At 35.0% G+C, this 22967-nt stretch overlaps 1 long non-coding RNA gene across 4 annotated transcripts in view; it reads right to left on the reverse strand.

Moving 5' to 3' along the window:
• LOC102152860 overlaps nucleotides 1–22967 on the reverse strand; it is a 185368-nt gene that overhangs the window by 42084 nt on the left and 120317 nt on the right. For all 4 annotated transcript variants that reach the window (XR_005382073.1, XR_005382070.1, XR_005382076.1 and 1 more), the window contains 2 exons: nucleotides 12738–12928; nucleotides 10039–10169 (listed from right to left, as the gene is read on the reverse strand). This is a non-coding gene — a long non-coding RNA (uncharacterized LOC102152860). The remainder of the gene's footprint in view (nucleotides 1–10038; nucleotides 10170–12737; nucleotides 12929–22967) is intronic.

Here is a 22967-nt window from a genome sequence, read left to right on the forward strand (position 1 = left end):
CGCCTTCAGCCCAGGGCCTGATCCTGGAGGCACAAGATAGAGTCCCACGTCAGGCTCCCTGTGTGGTGGAACCTGCTTCTGCCTCTCTCTCTCTCTCTCTCTCTCTCTCTCTCATTAATAAATAAATAAAATATTAAAAAAAATAAGATGAACTAAGATATATATTTCAACTCTCCTCTCATTGAAACAAATGAAATCACACCTAAATAGCACAACATAAATTATTTTTCAATTGACTTTTTGGAAAAAAGCAAACAAACAAAAAACAGGAAATCTATTAGAGCCAAGAACGACAGACCAGACATTTCTCATTCTAATTTACCCATTGCATAGACATAATACAAATTTGCTAGTCGCTTACAAAGAAGAAGGATAAGGAAGAAGTACAAGAGTCACGGCTGATTGCTAACTTTAGTATAATCACCCAGACCATTGTAAAAAAATTTGTTTAAGACTTACAGAAAAACACACAGGTGGTAATTACAACACTCCAAAGTAATTCATCTTCATTAACAAAGAAATCACATATTTTTGAATGTTCACATAACAAGCTATGAAATTTTATTTATTTTTATTTATTTATTTAATGCCAGAGAGCAAACTTTACTAGGGCAAGGATTTTTATTTGTTTTGTCAACTATTATGTCTAAGGTCAGTGGAACATGAACTGGTACATAGTGGATATTCAGTAAATTTTTGTTGAATTATTGAATTAATGTCACATTTAGTATTTTGTCTCTTTCATGGGAAGAATCTTTTTTAGCTAGGAGAAAAATTAAGCCTCATAAAGGTCAACAAACACATAAATAAACTTCTTCCACAACCCTTTCCATCACAAATTTTTCTCATATAATTAATTACAATTTTAGGGAATCTTAAAACAAATTGCAAATGTGATTTATAAACCTGTGACACCTACAAAGGATTCCTTTGTTTCTACAAAGTGAAAGATGCCTAAATCTATCTGTATGAATTAAAGATTCAATTATCTAAGAAGAATGTCATAGTTTTCTCAAAACTATGAACTTTGAGAAGTGGGTTAACTCCCCTTTTTCACTGAGCTCTGATATCTTCTAGATTGGGGGCACCTGAAGACAAAGAGGAGTTATTTTCACATCTCCTTCTAAAATGCTTCCCCGGAAATATCAGAAAGGGAGACAGAACATAAAGACTACTAACTCTGGGAAACGAACTAGGAGTGGTGGAAGGGGAGGAGGGCAGGGGGTGGGGGTGAGTGGGTGATGGGCACTGAGGGGGACACTTGACGGGATGAGCACTGGGTGTTATTCTGTATGTTGGTAAATTGAACACCAATAAAAAATTAATTTATTAAAAAAATAAAATAATAAAAATAAAATAAAATAAAATAATAAAAATAAAATAAAATAAAATAAAATAAAATAAAATAAAATAAATAAAATGCTTCCCCGAATCCCAGGAGCAATGGCATTTCAAGTGAAATTCTTACCCACACAAGCCCTATAAATAAACTATGCTGATAAAGTGCCAATATGACTTGTTGAACAGTAAAAAGATGAGCGTTTTGTTTGTATGACAACTCACCAATTTTGAAAAGGGGAGAAAAACAACCTACTTCGCTGTCCTGAGTCTCTATTAATTTCCTATTAATGATCCAGAAAGCACTCAAATGACAAAGATCCATTGAAAATATGGCTTTTATTTTATTATTATTATTTTTTTTTTTTTGGCTCACATGGAACAGGAGAGAATATTAGCAAACAAGAACAAAGAAAATGTATTTGAAAATAACAGAATAAATAATGTTCCATATTTAAGAATAGGGTAAATATACTGAGATGAGTACACAGAATGGGTGTTCCTGATTTTCTGTCCCACCTATTGGGCCTAACTCCTGCTTAGCCAGAGAGACCCTCTTTGGCTTCAGGGAAAGGCTTCAGGCAGTAATGCACATGCTGGAATGGTAGAGTGGCAAAGCCCAAGGGGATGGGTGGAGAACTAGGTTCTGCTATTCTATGTTACTAGCAATTCTTTAAAAAACAACAGTAACAAAAAACAAAATTTAATACATGTGTAGTATTTCATTATTTGGTTGAAATCAACACCTTATATTCTGTCATAAGACTAAGAATATCTCTCAAAATATTAATGTCCAGTAGATTTTTTTTTTAAGATTTTATTTACCTATTCATGAGAGACACACAGAGAGGGGCAGAGACACAGGCAGAGGGAGAAGCAGGCTCCTGGCAGGGAGCCCGATGTGGGATTCGATCCCAGACCCCAGGATCATGCCCTGAGCCAAAGACAGATACTCAACTGCTGAGCCATCCAGGCATCCCTCTAGTAGATCTTACCATCAGAATTAATGAGCCAATATTTAAAAGAAACAACATTCTTAAATCTTTTGATGTGCACTGTAAATTCATCTTCCAGAATGTTTGTACCAAACCATCCCTACACATGCAATCCTAACATGAGAATGTAGCTTTTTCCAATGTACACAGTGGGCTATTTATTTTATTCTTGCCAAACTGAGAAAATGTATCTGATCAATGTTTTAATTTGATTCTTTTAAAAGATTTTATTTATTTATACATGAGAGACACAGAGAGAGAGGCAGAGACACAGGCAGAGGGAGAAGCAGACTCCACACAGGGAACCCGATGTAGGACTTGATCCCGGGTCGGGGATCACGCCCTGAGCCAAAGGCAGATGCTCAACTGCTGAGCCACCCAGGAGTCCCTTAATTTGATTATTTGTGTCTCCTGTTGCTGCCATATCAAATTGGTACAAATTTGAGAGCTTAAGATAGTAGAAAGTTATTATTTATAATCCTGGCAGTCAGGAATTTTAAAATGGGTCTCAACAGGATTAAATCAAGATGTCAAAGGGCTGCATTCTTCTGGAGGCTCCAGGTAGAGGAAAATCAGTTTCTTTGCCTTTTCTACTTCTTTTTAAAAAATTTTATTTATTTATTTATTTTTTATTGTAGTTCAATTTGCCAACATATAGCATAACACCCAGTGCTCATCCCGTCAAGTGCCCCCCTCAGTGCCCGTCACCCGGTCACCCCCACCCCCTGCCCACCTCCCTTTCTACCACCCCTTGTTCGTTTCCCAGAGTTAGGAGTCTCTCATGTACTGTCTCCCTTTCTGATATTTCCCACTCATTTTTACTCCTTTCCCCTTTATTCCCTTTCACTATTTTTTATATTCCCCAAATGAATGAGACCTTATAATGTTTGTCCTTTTCCAATGAACTTACTTCACTCAGCATAATACCCTCCAGTTCCATCCATGTCAAAGCAAATGGTGGGCATTTGTTGTTTCTAATGGCTAAGGAATATCCCCTTGTATACATAAACCACATCTTCTTCATCCATTCATCTTTCGATGGACACCGAGGCTTCTTCCACAGTTTGGCTATTGTGGACATTGCTGCTAGAAACATCGGGGTGCAGGTGTCCTGCCGTTTCCCTGCATCCGTATCTTTGGGGTAAATCCCCAACAGTGCAATTGCTGGGTCGTAGGGCAGGTCTATTTTTAACTCTTTGAGGAACCTCCGCACAGTTTTCCAGAGTGGCTGCACCAGTTCACATTCCCACCAACAGTGCAGGAGGGTTCCCCTTTCTCCACATCCTCTCCAATATTTGTTGTTTCCTGCCTTGTTAATTTTCCCTTTTCTACTTCTTAAACACTGCCCACTTTGCTAGCCTCATGCACCCTTCCATCTTCAAATCCTGTTTCTCTCACAGCACATCACTCTGACTCTTTGCCTTTATCTTTTGTCTTTTAAAGGTCCTTATGATTCCATTGGGTCTGTTCACACAACCCAGGTTAATCTTATTCAAAAGTCAACTAATTAGGAACCTTAGATTCTCATTGCCATTGGAAAGGAGGCACAACTTCATACCTCTAACTTCTTAGCGTCCTTGCTGGGCCTGAGAATTAAGGCGACATAGGTCAATAGGAGAGAAGTAAATACATTTATTCAGCATAAGTATTATGTCACATGGGAGCCTTAAGGAAACAAAGACTCACAGAAGCAGCCAACCCTAAATGCATCTATACCAGGTTAAGCAAACAAGAGGAAGTTGTGGAAAAGTCATTAAACATATTGAGAGATTAAAGGTAGTTAAAAGTTATTTTAACAAGGTGTGTTTGTGCAGATTTTTCTTGGTCATTTCCCCCCAGAGCTGGTGATGTCTCTTTCCTCCTGAAATAGGGAGACCATCTTTCACAAGGTAGTTCTATCTCCTGCTTTCAGGAAGGAAATGGGAGCTCAGAATGCCCTCCTGTACATGCTGTTTTCAAAATAATCCTTATGTCAAAGGCTATATTTTAGAGTAACAAAATAGGTCCCTCTTCACCACAGAACATGACATATTCACCCATTCCAGCAAGTTTAACATGGACATGGTTGGGGAGGACTGTGATTTTGCTTACTCAAACTAGTCAAGCTAAGTAGTTAGCATATATTACTATCAATTTGAACTTTTTTTCTGTGAATGCTTTGTTGATAGATTTTGCTCTTTCTTAGGGAGTTCATGTTTTCTAATTGACTTCTAAATGTATCTTTACATCTACAGTAACCTTGTTAAATATCTTTATCTCCAAGTTTTGCATTTCCCTTTAAATTTTGTCCCATTTTTATTCTGATAAATGTAATTCTTTATCTTAAAGCCTGGTGCCTTAAACCACACTTCTTGTCTTTATTTTTCACTTTATTTTCACACATAATATCATAATAATTCTTATTTCTATCTTATTTTTCCTATTGTTCCTTCTAACTTCTATTAATTCTATCTAGACAGTCTTAATCCGGGCTACAAACTTATTGTATGTTTCCAGAGGTTGTACAATAATGTTTTCTCTACCGAATAATGTATTTGTAGCTGTAGATCATATTCATTTTAAGAATACATTGCTCCGGGACGCCTGGGTAGCTCAGAGGTTGAGCATCTGCCTCCAGGGGTCAAGTCCCACATCGGGCTTCCTGTGAGGAGCCTGTTTCCCCCTCTGCCTGTGTCTCCACCTCTCTGTGTGTCTCTCATGAATTAATAAGTAAAACCTTAAAAAAATAAAAGAATACTTTGCTCCATTTTTTTTGCTCCAATTTTTATTATGTTCATCTTGTCTGATACATAACTTTGTTCTCTTTTCATTTAGTTTGCAAGTTCATTAAAGATATATAATGTGTCTTCTATATTGTCTTTATCCCCTCTACCACTTGACAAATTGAAAAACATTAGCAGAGTCAGAATTTCTTAGCCAAAATATGGTAACAAGTCTCATACTTACTGTTAAAAGTAATACCACATCACACAGAACCCAGGTGGTGTGATATCATTGTGTCTGTTGTGATTATGTAAACAAGACATAGTGAGAGTAAATTTGAATAACATTTATTTAAGGTTTAAGCTGAGAAATTGAAATGCAAATGAATTATACCTTATCAAAAATAGGCAGTCCTTTGAAGTGAATATTGTCATTCTTAGTTGATTTTAATTTGAAATTAGTTCAGTTCCATAAGAATTTATTTTCAGAATTATAACAATGAGCAAATTAATTTAATATATGCACATTTGCAGCTAGAATTCAACTTTTAGGAGGTCGTCGGTTGTACAAAGAGCAGCCATGCTACAACTCCAACTTTACTGGGATCTCATCATTTTGTAAGCTTATGTGTTCTTAATTTAGCTTCATCCCCCCCTTTGTTTCCAGTATGACTGGTAAATTCCATTCATTATATTGTTCAGTTAGTTTGGTTGCTCAAGAGTTTAAAACTATACTAGTTATCCTCTACTTTCTAACACTTTTTGAGTTCATTTTGAACTTTGTTAATCTCAGTATATTTGTTCTCTGTGTGGTTTAAAGGAATAGTTATAATTATCCTCTGAGTTGAAATTGAGAGATGAGAGACTTATTTTCAGCCCAAAGTAATAAATTCCAATAAGTACTGTGGCATGCTCAAAGCACAATCTATGTGATATTTATTTTTGGAATATGAAAATAGCAGATGTTTCAGAAAATTTCCCTGAATGAAAAGTTAAATATGATTTTAACCAGACTTGCATGTGTGTGTGTGTGTGTGTGTGTGTGTGCATGCAAAAAATAAAAAAATAAAAAAAATCTGTGTAGGGGTATAATGCATTTTCATGATAAATTTAAAATCATGAATGGGTAAATTCATTTAATAAAAATCTATTCACGCAACTAATGATATAGCTCATATTATAGTAAAAAGAGCAACATAAATAAATCTTAGAATATAATTTGGAAAATGTATCACAATGTACAAATTTACAAAATTCTCTGAGTATGAGAACTGAGTTTTTTTAACTTATTATTATACTAAAAAAAAGCACATAGCATGAAATCTAATCTGTTGACAAATTGTCAAGTGTAAAGCATATATAGTATTGTTAACTACATGCACGTTGTTGTACAGATCTCTAGACTTTTTCATCTTGCATGACTGAAAATTCTACAACCATCGAGCAGCAATCCCTAGTTCCTCCTCCTCCTAGCTCTTACCAACCATTTTTCTATTCTCTGCTTCTATGACTACTACAGATACCTTAGGTGAATGGAATCATACAGTATTTGTTTTTCTGTGATTGGGTTATTTCACTCAGAATAACATCCTCCAGGTTTATTCATGTTTGATTTGGAAATCAAAAAAAGGCCTTTGTGTCAGTCTGGGACCTCATAAAAGTAAATACCGAGACAGAGTTAAGTTAGATGCCCAGGAGGGTACTGGGGATAAGGAGTAGAAGGAGCACGAGTAGTTAGAGAGAGCTCTGACACTGATGGTGATCCAACTTCCATGAAAGCAGAGGATAAGGAAAGGGATATTGGATAGGGATAGCTTCATACTTGAATGTACCTCTGAGAAAGTGCCAACCATCCCCCAAAGATTTTTCCAGGGTAAATACTGTCTACGAGTGTCCAGTAGTGGGCAAAAGTTGACCAGATACTGGATTATTTGCTGTGTGCAATCATTGAATAGCAAACATTCAGGGAGGGAAGAGTGGTCTTACCTCAAATGGTGGTGTGGTAGATTCCTAAAGTGCTACAGTTGGAGGCTCTTGGCTAATTAATTGTACTCCATGCAGCAGATTATCTCTTGAAGAGAGTTTTGTGTGATGCAGCTCCGTGGCTGCCAGAATTTTATAGAAAATATAGAAAATATCTAAATGTGGTATTTTTGCATCAGTAAATATTTGCAAAATGCCTATGCTATGTCATACAAGAGAACTGTATTTCTAGTAGTTCTTCTTCTGGTCTACAAAAGGTACAAAAGTGCTTATGAAGAGAAAGCATGGATATCATCAATTTTATTGAAGGCCTTATATGTTACCATGTGACCTATAACTTTGTATGGCTGGAGAATGCATGAGATGAGAAGTATGAATGTAGTCTGGCTCTAGATGATGAGAGGCCTCATAAGTCCAAGACAAGAGCTTTGGTTTTTATCTCAAAGGAAACTGTAAACTATTTTAAGAAAAGTATGACAAAAACAGGTTTGATTTTAATACTGTATTAGTGGCTGTCTGGAGAATTATACAGACAGGAAAAGGGTAATTGTGTGAATATCAGTTAAAAGTTATTATTCCAGGAAGAGGATAAAGCAGGGCATTAATAAGGGAATATCTATGAAGAAGAAAAGACATAGACTAGGAAAATATATGGGACTTAGTGAATAGATAGTAACACTGCTAATTAAAGAGATCTAGAAGGAATGGCAAATCTGTTTTGAGTCTATCATTGTCAGCATCCTCATCTTCTTCATCATCATCATCATCATCAATAATGTTTAACTGGAAATGGGCCAAATGGAGGAAATTGGTTTTTTGATGCACTGAGTTTGAATGATCAGCCAGACATGTAGGTGGAAATGCTAATTAGGAGGTGAGAATACAGTCTGTATCTTAAAGTAAGCATCCAATAATTTATTTGGCAATGTTTTGAGTATGATAACAACTAAATAAAAATTTGGAAATAAATATCATTACCTGTGGAATCTAGAAGAAACGAGTGTTAGAAACAGAACTCTTATGTATGTATGTAGAAATGTAAGATGGGAGTCAAAATGGTGCAGAGCAGTGGTGAGCTCTTTCACAACGTGCACTCTCACCAGCATTGTAGTCAACACCAATAATTAACAGATAAGGTTCTGAACATCACCAACTGTGAGATTCAGAGTGCAAAATCATGATCCTTTTTGAAACCTAACAATAATAATAAAAAATTAAATAAATACACTTTAGTGTACACTGGTATACAAAGTTAAAAATAATAATTATTATTAATTATATTAGTAACTTGATAAAGAGGAATTAATTAAGAAAGAAAGATTGTAGATAAAAAAAGAGAAATGAATAAACAATTATGTTCCACAAAAGACAACATTGAGGAGATCAAAACTTATTTTCCAGTTTCATAATTATAAATGAAATTTTTCCTCATATTTTAAGCATTTTTTCCAGTGATCATTGCACATGAAGATTTAAATTTGTTTTCCATTAAAACCAATATCAGAATATGTCAAAACATCTTGAAATTTTACTGTGTGCATTTATATGTTAGCAATCTCTGTATAATAACAAGCATTGCTATTGAAGAAACTGTATTTCAAGTTTGTCAGGTACAAATTGGGCTAAGAATATAGACTAGATAAATTATTAAAATATCTTATAACTTTACTGTATACATATATATTAAATAATATATAACAAATCATTGCTATTGGACACTGGGTCCTAGGCTATGTGAGGATTAAATGAATTAGTATATAGAGAGAAATTAAAACAATGGCTGACACTTAGCAAATAGCAGATAATTATTGCTGATTTTACTGACTACTGTACTTAACATAGAATTCAACAGTTACACTTCAAAGTACTTACCAAGAGAAATGAAAACATATGTCAAAGCTTTGCACACAAATGTACAGAGTAGATTTATTCATAAAATCCCCATAAACTAAAATCAAAAGATAATGGACAAACATGGTATAACCGCTAGTATAATACTGTTCAGGAATAAAAAGCAGGAACTAGCAATGTACACGGTATGGATGAATCTCAAACACATTATAATGAACAAAAGAAGCTAGAAACAAGAGTAGATTCACTATGGTTTCATTCTTATGACATTTTAGAAAATACAAATCTAGTTTTATAATGTAAGAAAGATCGGGGATAGCCTGGGGCAAGATGGGAGTGTGGCTGAAGGAAATATTTTGGGAAATACACCATATCATTTACATAACAGCCTAAGTGAGATATAATTCACATCTTACACAATTTATGAACTTGGAGGATATAATCCAATGTTTTTTAGCATATTCACAGATATGAGCAATCATCATAATAGTTATCTTTAGAACATTTCATCACATCAAAAAGCAACATGTATACTTAACTATCACTTGCCTCTCAGCTTCTCGTTCCTTTGCCACCTGCCCCCTTCATCCCTACCTCCCAAGTCCTACACTACTGCTAATCTGCTGTCTCTATAGATTTGCCCATTGTGGACATTTCATAAAAAATGAAATCATGTATGCTCTTTTGTGACCACTTTCTTTCACCCAGCATAATGCCTTCAAGGTTCATTCATGTGGTAGCATATATCAGTGCCTCATTTCTTTTTACCGCTAAATATCACAACTATAGACTGAATTGTCCATCTGTTCTGTTTAACCTGAAAGTCATACGTTTAACCTAATCCCCAATGTGACTGTACTTGAAGACAGGACTTTTAGGAGGTAATTCAAGTTAACCGAGTTATAAGAGTGGTATCCTAATCTGATAGGCTTGGCAATGCTATAGAAGAGGAAAAGAGAGGGGTGCCTTGGGTAGCTCAATCTCTTGGGCATCTGCCTTTGGCTTGGGTCAGGATCCCCAGAGTCCCTGCTCAGCAAGAGCCTGCTTCTCCTCTCCCTCTGCTTCTCCCCCTGCCCATGCTTTCTCTTCTTCACTCTCTCTCTCTCAAATAAATAAATGAAATCTTAAAAAATTACAAAGAGAGAGAAGAGTAAAAGAGAGAGACTTACCTCTCCAAGGGCATGCACAGAGGTCATTTGAACATACAGTGAGAAGATGGCTGTCTGCAAGCTAGGAAGAGAGTGGTCATCAGAACCTTACCATGCTGGCATTCTATCTTGGAATTCCAGACCCTAGAACTCTAAGAAAACAAATTTCTGTTATTTAAGCCACCCAGTATATAATATTTATATATTTATAATATATATTATTATATATATAATATTTATATAATAAGCAGGCTATGACACCCCCATTGGTTTAGCCATTCATCAGTTGATGGAAATTGGAGGATTGTTTCCATGTTTAGCTGTTATATATAATGCTGCTGTCATTATTTATGTGCAAGTTTACCATAGACATATGTTTTAATAGGTCTTAGGTATATACCTAGAATGGAATTGTTAGGTCTTGTGATAACCCTATGTTTGATTGTTTGGGTTATTTGAGGAATTGCCAAACTGTTTTCCAAAGTTGTCACTCTCTTTTATCTTGCCACCAGCAGTGTAGGAGAGTTCCAATATCTCCATATCCTCACTAATGCTTGTCATTATCTAACTTCTTACAGTCATTCCAGTGAGTGTGAAGTGGTAACTATGGCTTTGGTCCTCATTTCCCTGATAATGATGTTGAACATCTTTTCATGTGTTTATTACCCATTTACCTATTCTAATTGGATAAATGTCCACTAAAATTTATTGCCCATTTTTTAATTGGGCGGTTTGTCTTTTCATGGTCGAGTTGTAAACATTCTATATACATCCTGGATACAAGTCCCTTATTAGATATATAATTTTTAATTATTTTCCCTCATTCTGTTGGTTGCTATTTCATGTTCCTGATAGTGTCCTTTGAATCACTAAAGATTCTAGTCATCATGAAGTCCCATTTATCTATTTTTCTCTTGTGCTTTTGGTATTATATCTAAGAATCCATTGCCAAATTCAAGATCTTGAAGATTTATACTTTTTTTCTAAATGTTTTGTACTTTTAGCTCTTATATTTACTCATGATGTTTTATACTTTTTCTAAATGTTTTATACTTTTAGCTCTTATATTTACTCATGATACATTTTGAGGTATTTTTTTACATAGAACAAATTAAGGTCCAACTTTACCATTTTATTTATGGCTATCCAGTTTTCCCATTACCATTTACTGAATGTCCTATTGCCTCCTCATTGAATGATCTTGGTATCCTTGTTAAAAATCAGTTGACCATAAAGCCAAGAGTTTATTTCTGGAGTCTCACTTGTATCCTATGATCTATCTTTATGCCAGTACCACAGTGCTTTAAATTACTATTGCTTTGTAGTAAGTTTTAAAATCAGGAAGTGTCAATCCTCCAAATTGTTCTTTTTCAACATTGGTTGGCTATTCTGGGTCCCTTGCATTTCCATATAAATTTTAGGAACATCTTGTCAATTTTTATAAAGAAGCCATCTGGGATTCTGATAGGGACTGGGTTAAATGTATAGATCAATTTGGGCATTGTGTCTTCTTAAAAAAAAACATGTCTTTGTATCCATTACTGTTTTTTTAAAATAAATTTAGTAAGATTTTCAGTATTTTTTTTCTTCTGTCTCTATCTCCTCTCCTCTGGTGTTCCCAATATTTATGTGTTGGTATACAAATGATGTCTCACATTTTTCTGTGACTCTATCTTTTCTTCATTCGTTTTGTCTGTTCTTTGAACTCATGTGTCACGTTTACACATCTTCAAGTTTACTAATTATTTTGCAATTCAAATCAATTATTGAGCCTCTCTGGCAAATTTTTCAGTTAAGTTTTGTTGTTGTTGCTGTTCTTCTTGCTGCTGCTGCTTCTTCTTCTTCTTCTTCTTCTTCTTCTTCTTCTTCTTCTTCTTCTTCTTCTTCTTCTTCAACTAGGCTCCATGCCCAGCATTGAGCCAAACACAAAGGCTGAGATCAATACCTTACCAGAGATCAAGAGTCAGATGCTTAACCAACTGAGCCACCAGGTGCCCTAAGTTTTGTACTTTTCAAATCTAAAATTACTATTAGGCTTTTTAAAAAATCATTTCTTTCTTTTGTTATATTCTCTATTTGATATGATATTATAGTTATATCTTATCTTCTCATGGTTTTCTTTAGTCATTTGAACATGTTTATAATGACTCCTTTGAAGCTACTTTGTACAATAAAAAAGTGAATTATACCTTTTCTTTGCATGCTTTGGAAATTTTGTTAGAACTTGGATATTTTAGATAATTGTAGCAATTTTGTGTATTGGCCCTCCTCCTCTATGGGGCTCATTGATATCATTTCTTTACTTGGTGACTGGCTATGTTATTTTAGTTATGTTTATTTCACCCTGAAGTGTAATTCTAAGGGTATGCAGTTTGGATATGCCTTGGGATGACTAGTTTAGCAGAGATCTCTTTTACTATCTCTTTCTCTGACCACACCTGCCCATCAAGCTCCACAAAGTACCAGCTGCTTCATCTATTGTTTTCCATAATATCCTACTGAATAGATGACTTCACAGGCTAATCCAGTTAAATCTGGGTTTCTATAAAAGGATTGTTCCTGAGATCAGTGTTTGAGATTTGTTATTACCCAAGGGGAGTTTGGAGGGTGAGGGAGTCTTCCCTGCTTCTTTCGAGCAAACTAGCTGGCCTCTATCTCCAATGAATCTGCCAATCCCTCCCAATTGCGATTCTCCACAACTTTCATTGTTTTTGAGTTACCTTAGGCTTGAACTTCTACATAGTCTGTTGCAATTAAAGTTAATTCTTTTGGGGGCAGTTCAGGTGGCTCAGCGGTGTAGCGCCGCCTTCAGCCCAGGGCATGATCCTGGAGATCCTGGATCAAGTCGGGTTCCCTGCATGGAGCCTGCTTCTCCCTCTGCCTGTGTCTCTTCCTCTCTCTGTCTCTGTCTCTGAAATAAATAAATAAATAAATAAATAAATAAATAAATAAATAAATAAATAAATCTTTTTTAAAAAAAAGTTAATTCCTTTTGGAAATGATTTGGAACTGTTTTGAAGGCTAATTCTCTTCCCAGGCAAATTCTCTAATTCATGGTTCTGGTGCTAGGAGCAGGAACAACGGTGTCTTTCTGAGTGATACTCTAGCTTTAGGAGTTGAGTTCTTGGTGGATGGGTGGAAAATAGTCCCAAGACTCTTCAACTTGCCTCTTTTTCACACTCATACCCACTTCATGAGCTGAGGAATAAGAGATCATGACTCCAGTAGTCTCGGTAATGTTTCTCCCAAAGTAAATCTTTGCACTCATGAAGTCAAATTTTTCTATTTGTTTTCTCATGCTTTGGGTGTTACATGTAAGAATCCACTGTCAAACATTAGGTTGGGGGCTGGCGGCAAGAAGGAAAACCTCACCTCTTGACTCACTTGTTATGTAGCCTTCCCAGTAGGTAGCCAGTGATAGAATGAGAAAAGCTGATATCCTGCCCCTCCTGGGAAGATAACCCACTGACTGGGGACTAGAGGGAGAAGAAGGCCTGTGTTCTTACTGTACTAGACTGAAACAGAGTTTCTGCCTACCTGAGCTAGGACTGGGGAGGGAAAATGCATTCTCCGTTTAGAAACCATAGAGTCTCACAGCTCTTACTGATACTCAAGATTTTCTTGAATGAAAGTTTCTTCATTTGCTATATAAACTTAGGGCTAATTTCAGAGACTTCGAATGTTTTTTAAAATAATTTTCATCAGTTTTTTGGGGAGCAGATCCACAAAATGCCTCTGCTTTCATGGCATTAGGAGCTATACTCCATATCTTGAATGTAAATATCATCACATAACTGTGTAAATTAGCCAAAAACTCAAGGAAATATACCCTAAATACAGGTGTATTTTATTGTATTTAAATTATACTCTAACAAAGTTTATTTTCGTTTTAATTGCCAATTTAAGAGGAAGAGGAAAGCACCAAATTAGCACTGTATTAGTAGTTTAAATATTAACATAATTTAAGAATTTTAATTCATTTTGTTGTGAAATCAAAAGGATGGGCCTTAATGCCTCTCACACTGCCAAGAATTATGATGTTGCTATATTACTGAAACATGTAATTTTCATATCCCAGATATACCAGATTATATGTCAAGGAGTCAAGTATAGAACCAGAATTTGTGGGGTTTAATTTTATACAACTTGAGAGTACTCTTTAAGAAAACAATCCAAAAAATATCATACATTGTAAACTTTGCAAATATATATTTTGGTAGTTATTTGTTAGCAATATATGATCACATAAACGCAACTGAAGCTTGAGCTTCATGTCATATCTGCTTCTTCCAGGAATGATGTGTCCCAGGACTCCTTTCTAATGCTATGTATTTTCCCAAATGTCGATCACTTGGAACAGCTGCTATTGTGATTTCCAACATTGCTCTTGGTAAATAAACAAACAAGAAACATAATTCTGGGACATCTTTAACTTACTACTATTCTAGTGTTGCATTTCATAAGGATATAAATAAGAAACTTGTTTTGTGACATCTTTGATTTGCCACCATTTAGTGAGTTCATTTGAAGACTATCATCGGTATACATGGAGTAAATAATTTTACTGTGGTGGTAGGAGTGTCATTCAACTTTATTTATTTATTTATTTATTTATTTATTTATTTATTTATTTTAAAGATTTCATTTATTTATTAATGAGAGACAGAGAGAGACAAGCAGAGACATAGGCAGAGCAGACTCCCTCAGGGAGCCCCATGCAGGACTTGATCCCAGGACCCCAGGATCATGCCCTGAACCAAAGGCAGGAGACCCAGGTGTACCCAACTTGATTTATTTTTAACCAATCTAATATGTCATACTTCTCCAGAAGAAATAAAACATTTATTATTTAGAATTTTGGGGGACACCTGCGTGGCTCAGCAGTTGAGCACCTACCTTCCACCCAGGGAGTGATCCTAGAGTCCTGGGATCCAGTCCCACATCGGGCTCCTTGCATGGAGTCTGCTTTTCTCTCTGCCTGTGTCTCTGCCTCTCTCTCTCTCTGTCTCTCATAAATAAATAAATAAAATCTTAAAAAAAAGTATTTAGAATTTTTAGTGTAATATATCTCCTGTTAATATAGAGGATACCACTTAAATAAAACTAAATAACATTTAAAATTGTTGAGAGCCATAGGGCTAAGACTAGACCATAAGAATATAGAGAAGGTGACAAAACTTGAGACTTCTAACTCTGGGAAATGAACAAGGGGTAGTGGAAGGGGAGGTGGGTGGGGGATGGGGTGACTGGGTGACAGGCACTGAGGTGGTCACTTGATAGGATGAGCACTGGGTGTTATACGATATGTTGGCAAATAGAACTTCAATAAAAATAAATAAATAAAAAGAATATTTAGAGAATGGGAGGACAACTCCAAAATGGTAGAGGAGTTTAACCTATGTAACACAACAAAGAGTTTAATAGATGAAAAATAAGAAGTGTAAAGAATTCTAATGCAGATAAATAGGGTCTATTTTTTTTTTTTTTTATGATCCAGGAGAATAGAAAAAGGAAAACTGATTAAATGATAAACTTTCTTCATTTGTAATAACACACAAAACCCAGATGCTGCTGAGCAATTACCATTCATATATGACCTGAGACATCAAATAAACAAATAAACCTGAAGACACGAAATAAAGTAAAATTTATAAATAATCTTGTTACTTATTTTCTGCCAGACTCTCTGCTAGTTGTGTTTTGCCTGCAGTAGAATCCTGTAAGTCAAAGGTTAACCTTTTCCTTTGATGGGGACATTAGGATACCGTTCTATTCTAAAAGATTCATATGTGATTTCTTAAAAGGACTAATGAATGACTTCCACAGAAATATCAGTAGGCAATTATATCGTTACTTTTTATTTTTGAATTTCTGTTTCCACTTCTGCCTTTTCACTAAAGAGCATAAAATAAAACAGCAATGGTTCTCCGTTATGTAATTCATAGATCCTATTTTTCCACTGGACCTGCTATTAGGTTATTAAATCTATACACTCTCTAGGGCAAGGTAGTTTAAATAGATAATTTGATTATACTTCCCCTTGTCTTTTTTTAATCAAATGCCCCCAGCAGGAAAGATATATTCAAATAGTGTGTGTATTATAAATTATAATATTCACTGTTAGATATGTAATATAAATTACTTTTATATTTTCATTTAAGTCTTGCTAGGCACTTGCTGTGTGACCTTAGGCAAGGTACTTAACCATTCCAAACCTCATTTTTTCTTTAAATAAGAAAATAAATTCTATATATTTACTAATGTTCTTGAGCACCTTTATTTATTTTTATTTATTTTTTGATGGAATGCAATTCAGTGCTTAAGTGTAAATGCTATTTATTTCTATGGACCCATGGAGTTGCACTATTATGTAAGCTCTTAGGAGACTAAATAGCATGGTAATGAGCACAAGCTTTTATGTTAAGTTGCCTTGGGTTTGAAATGTAGCTTCAATATTTATTAAATTTGTGATTTTGGGAAATTAATTAACTTCAATGAAGAATATTTTTATATGAAATACAGGCATAATAACAGGTGTTGAAAGATTAAATAGGCTTAAGTATGAGAGTTCAATTCAGCTAAAAGTCAATAGGTCTTATTACTGTCATTACATACTATACTTCATATAAAATATACTTTATAAAGAAAAATATGGATTTTTGTCTTTGATTTTAGACCATATTGATTATAGAAAAGAACAAAGAGTTGCAGGATAAAAAGGTCATATTTTCCCCCCAGAACTTCCTGTCTTGTCTTTCTTACCTAGAAGATTTTGCATGGCATATTTTCTTGGTACAAGGAAGCTTGATACGATACTTAGAGTATATTTATAGCTCCCAAATTCAGTATTTCTTTGGGAGTAAAAATGAGTTGGAATATAATCACCTATTATTTAGGAGAGATATGCTACAAAGATTTTTCTCTCCCTCATTTTTTTCTTTTCTATAAGACATTATAAAAACACACCTTTTCCTTATAAGTAAACACTATTAAAAATAATAGGACACAATCAATAGGGTCATTGACTTATTTAAAAATAACTGCTAAAAATTAGAATTCATTTTTCATCATTAACTTAATAGTATCTGCCTCTAACTCCTCAGTGCTCGCCACAGAAAGTTACTAGCTTGGAACCATAGGAAACTGCTTTTTAGCCTTGGAAATAAAATAACTATTCCTAGAATTTTAAAGAAAGATGTCACTCAATTCTGTATGTCATATTTGTTCTTAGGCACAGAATTCTTTAGTAACTTGTATCTGGCTCATACTGATTCTACTTCACATCTTACATATTTACTTTAATTTTAAACTCCAGTGCAAAGCAATGTTACATCAATATTTAGAGTGCTGATGACTGGTGATGGCCATACTCAATCTTATGTCAACAAGATATGTCATTTGATGGGAGCCAATTAAGATCAACGTCAACACATGGCTTCCCAACAAATGACATGGTAAATTCTTGGCAGAATTCTTCCCATTCATCGCTGGAAAGACATATATTTCCTTGCAAGTTGTTTTGGGTAGGAATCTAATAATGTGTTATCTAGGTCCTTCTTTCATTAATTTCCAGTCAATGACAAGAGCGATAATTAAAAGGAATGTGCTATTTCCTGAATTAGATGAGGGACTAACATATTCTAAACTAATTTGAACGCAAAAAGAAACATTGCATGTTAAAAAAAAATAAGTGCTTTGAACTTAAACAGCCATGTTTATGAACACAATTATGGGAAAGCAACAATGACATCAAAACAGAGATTAAAGAAGTTTTTACTGACCAGGAAAATGCATGGATATTCTACAGGAATGGAGATTGAAGATAGTTATGAAAAAGAGAGGAAAGGGGAGAAATCTCTCTGAACATAGAGTGAAGTAACCAACTCCATTTCACTAGGAATCCTTCTCTTCATTCAATCCAGTATTCATGTAGCATACCCTCACTCCTTTCATAACCCATTTCTAAGGTTCCAAGAATTGGAGCAGTAAAAAGAAGTGAGATGTATGAAATGCATATAGAAATAAGAAGTGCAAAAGGGTAAAGAAATTAAATCATTTTAAGGCTTGTTCCATTTTCAAAGTCAGGCAAAATTGCTTCTCTGGACTCTCTATTTCTGCTTTTTGCCTTTACTAATAGAAGGCCTAAAGTTTTCATAGTAATTTAAAATATTTTCCCTTAACATTTTTTTAAAGTTATTTTTTATTAAATTGAATATTTATTTTAATTTTTATTTCATATTTGTTCTCTTTAATTCTGCAATTTATGTTTAATTTCACCTTTTATATTCAGAATGTTTTCACAATCTATGAAAAATTACACCACTGCTGAAAATAGTACTAAGATCACTGTCATATGAGTAAACTTCAATATGTTAATGTATTAATGACAAAGTCATCTGTGTTTTCTGTCAACTTTTAATTTTCCAGAAGTAAATAAGAGGGTTATTATTACATGGTATCTATTTAAGTTATGATTTACTATATTAATACACTATTCTAAGAAATGTTTTTCCCTCATACAATGATAAAACCATGTTAGTATATAATTCCAGCAAAAAGGAAAAATGAATGGTAGGTTAGTTTACCAAGTGGTTACTAAGTAAGACAAAATATAATACCTTAAGATCAGAACTAGATTTTTGGGCTTTGTTTTCATGGAATTATCTCTAATATGAAGATAATACTGAGTAGCCCAAAATAGATTTGTGCTGAAAATTTAAGGGTATAATATAATCATATTATATTGGTACACAAGTCACTTGTGTATGCACAATAAATTGTATGACAGAAGGGATATATAAAAATGTGATTAAGTGATTTTTGAGCCAGGCATTTGTTTTTTTATCCAAAAGTTAAAAAAAAATTACTTATTGAATTGTATGATAATTATCATACAGTTTTTTTTTGTTTGTTTGGTTTTTTAGTTTTTTGGTTTTTTGGTTTTTGGGTGTTTTTTTTACTTAGATTCAGTGTAGGTCTCTATCTAAGCATGTTTGCAATAAAGCAGTATATTTTTCTATGTAGCCCACACTCTAATTAGTACAATCTAATTTCTAGCTTAACAGAAAACCACAAGTAGCATATGGTTTAAAACATTTTATTGTTAACTACTAAGTTGTATGACTCACTGTAAAACAAAAATTAAATCTTTCTTTACTTTGATTCAGACTCACTCCCTGACTTTTTATTTTTACCAGATAATTAAATAAACAAGATGAAATGAGTAACTTAATTTTGTTAGAAATTAGGGGTAATTTAAGTTTGTGAAACTACTTTTCTGAGATACTGGAATGTTGTCCTCATATCAACCCTATTTAACTTGCTAGTACCTAATTTCTCTTTATCTTTGATATTTATATCAAACATTTATATCAAATTTATATTACAATGTATACACTAATAACAAATAAGTACATTTGTATGTAGATTTCTTTGAAAGGCATTTTTAATGTCCTAGGACTGTCTCTCTCACTTTATTTTTTTTTTTATTTTTTATTTTTTGTAGGACAGAATTTACATCTTATTTTATTTTTTTATTTTTTTTTTTATCATTTTTTTTTTATTTTTATTGGTGTTCAATTTACTAACATACAGAATAACACCCAGTGCCCGTCACCCATTCACCCCCACCCCCCGCCCTCCTCCCCTTCTACCACCCCTAGTTCGTTTCCCAGAGTTAGCAGTCTTTACGTTCTGTCTCCCTTTCTGATATTTCCCACACATTTCTTCTCCCTTCCCTTATTTTCCCTTTCACTATTATTTATATTCCCCAAATGAATGAGAACATATAATGTTTGTCCTTCTCCGACTGACTTACTTCACTCAGCATCATACCCTCCAGTTCCATCCACGTTGAAGCAAATGGTGGGTATTTGTCATTTCTAATAGCTGAGTAATATTCCATTGTATACATAAACCACATCTTCTTTATCCATTCATCTTTCGTTGGACACCGAGGCTCCTTCCACAGTTTGGCTATAGTGGCCATTGCTGCTAGAAACATCGGGGTGCAGGTGTCCCGGCGTTTCATTGCATTTGTATCTTTGGGGTAAATCCCCAACAGTGCAATTGCTGGGTCGTAGGGCAGGTATATTTTTAACTGTTTGAGGAACCTCCACACAGTTTTCCAGAGTGGCTGCACCAGTTCACATTCCCACCAACAGTGTAAGAGGGTTCCCTTTTCTCCGCATCCTCTCCAACATTTGTTGTTTCCTGCCTTGTTAATTTTCCCCATTCTCACTGGTGTGAGGTGGTATCTCATTGTAGTTTTGATTTGTATTTCCCTGATGGCAAGTGATGCAGAGCATTTTCTCATATGCATGTTGGCCATGTCTATGTCTTCCTCTGTGAGATTTCTGTTCATGTCTTTTGCCCATTTCATGATTGGATTGTTTGTTTCTTTGGTGTTGAGTTTAATAAGTTCTTTATAGATCTTGGAAACTAGCCCTTTATCTGATATGTCATTTGCAAATATCTTCTCCCATTCTGTAGGTTGTCTTTGAGTTTTGTTGACTGTATCCTTTGCTGTGCAAAAGCTTCTTATCTTGATGAAGTCCCAATAGTTCATTTTTGCTTTTGTTTCTTTTGCCTTTGTGGATGTATCTTGCAAGAAGTTACTATGGCCGAGTTCAAAAAGGGTGTTGCCTGTGTTCTTCTCTAGGATTTTGATGGAATCTTGTCTCACATTTAGATCTTTCATCCATTTTGAGTTTAGCTTTGTGTATGGTGAAAGAGAGTGGTCTAGTTTCATTCTTCTGCATGTGGATGTCCAATTTTCCCAGCACCATTTATTGAAGAGACTGTCTTTCTTCCAATGGATAGTCTTTCCTCCTTTATCGAATATTAGTTGCCCATAAAGTTCAGGGTCCACTTCTGGATTCTCTATTCTGTTCCACTGATCTATGTGTCTGTTTTTGTGCCAGTACCACACTGTCTTGATGACCACAGCTTTGTAGTACAACCTGAAATCTGGCATTGTGATGCCCCCAGATATGGTTTTCTTTTTTAAAATTCCCCTGGCTATTCGGGGTCTTTTCTGTTTCCACACAAATCTTAAAATAATTTGTTCTAACTCTCTGAAGAAAGTCCATGGTATTTTGATAGGGATTGCATTAAACGTGTATATTGCCCTGGGTAACATTGACATTTTCACAATATTAATTCTGCCAATCCATGAGCATGGAATATTTTTCCATCTCTTTGTGTCTTCCTCAATTTCTTTCAGAAGTGTTCTATAGTTTTGAGGGTATAGATCCTTTACATCTTTGGTGAGGTTTATTCCTAGGTATCTTATGCTTTTGGGTGCAAATGTAAATGGGATTGACTCCTTAATTTCTCTTTCTTCAGTCTCATTGTTAGTGTATAGAAATGCCACTGACTTCTGGGCATTGATTTTGTATCCTGCCACGCTACCGAATTGCTGTATGAGTTCTAGCAATCTTGGGGTGGAGACTTTTGGGTTTTCTATGTAGAGTATCATGTCATCGGCGAAGAGGGAGAGTTTGACTTCTTCTTTGCCAATTTGAATGCCTTTAATGTCTTTTTGTTGTCTGATTGCTGAGGCTAGGACTTCCAGTACTATGTTGAATAGCAGTGGTGAGAGTGGACATCCCTGTCTTGTTCCTGATCTTAGGGGAAAGGCTCCCAGTGCTTCCCCATTGAGAATGATATTTGCTGTAGGCTTTTCATAGATGGCTTTTAAGATGTCGAGGAATGTTCCCTCTATCCCTACACTCTGAAGAGTTTTGATCAGGAATGGATGCTGTATTTTGTCAAATGCTTTCTCTGCATCCAATGAGAGGATCATATGGTTCTTGGTTTTTCTCTTGCTGATATGATGAATCACATTGATTGTTTTACGGGTGTTGAACCAGCCTTGTGTCCCAGGGATAAATCCTACTTGGTCATGGTGAATAATTTTCTTAATGTACTGTTGGATCCTATTGGCCAGTATCTTGTTGAGAATTTTTGCATCCATGTTCATCAGGGATATTGGTCTGTAATTCTCCTTTTTGGTGGGGTCTTTGTCTGGCTTTGGAATTAAGGTGATGCTGGCTTCATAGAACGAATTTGGAAGTACTCCATCTCTTTCTATCTTTCCAAACAGCTTTAGGAGAATAGGTATGATTTCTTCTTTAAACGTTTGATAAAATTCTCCTGGGAAGCCATCTGGCCCTGGACTCTTGTGTCTTGGGAGGTTTTTGATGACTGCTTCAATTTCCTCCCTGGTTATTGGCCTGTTCAGGTTTTCTATTTCTTCCTGTTCCAGTTTTGGTAGTTTGTGGCTTTCCAGGAATGCGTCCATTTCTTCTAGATTGCCTAATTTATTGGCGTATAGCTGTTCATAATATGTTTTTAAAATCGTTTGTATTTCCTTGGTGTTGGTAGTGATCTCTCCTTTCTCATTCATGATTTTATTAATTTGAGTCTTCTCTCTCTTCTTTTTAATAAGGCTGGCTAATGGTTTATCTATCTTATTAATTCTTTCAAAGAACCAACTCCTGGTTCTGTTGATCTGTTCCACAGTTCTTCTGGTCTCGATTTCGTTGAGTTCTGCTCGAATCTTTATTAACTCCCTTCTTCTCTTGGGTGTAGGATCTATTTGCTGTTTTTTCTCTAGCTCCTTTATGTGTAAGGTTAGCTTTTGTATTTGAGTTCTTTCCAGTTTTTGAATGGATGCTTGTATTGCAATGTATTTCCCCCTTAGGACTGCTTTTGCTGCATCCCAAAGATTTTGAACGGTTGTATCTTCATTCTCATTAGTTTCCATGAATCTTTTTAATTCTTCCTTAATTTCCTGGTTGACCCTTTTATCTTTTAGCAGGATGGTCCTTAACCTCCATGTGTTTGAGGTCCTTCCAAACTTCTTGTTGTGATTTAGTTCTAATTTCAAGGCATTATGGTCCGAGAATATGCAGGGGACAATCCCAATCTTTTGGTATCGGTTCAGA

This window comes from Canis lupus, chromosome 31 (assembly GCF_011100685.1).
Source record: "Canis lupus familiaris isolate Mischka breed German Shepherd chromosome 31, alternate assembly UU_Cfam_GSD_1.0, whole genome shotgun sequence".
NCBI lineage: Eukaryota > Metazoa > Chordata > Mammalia > Carnivora > Canidae > Canis > Canis lupus.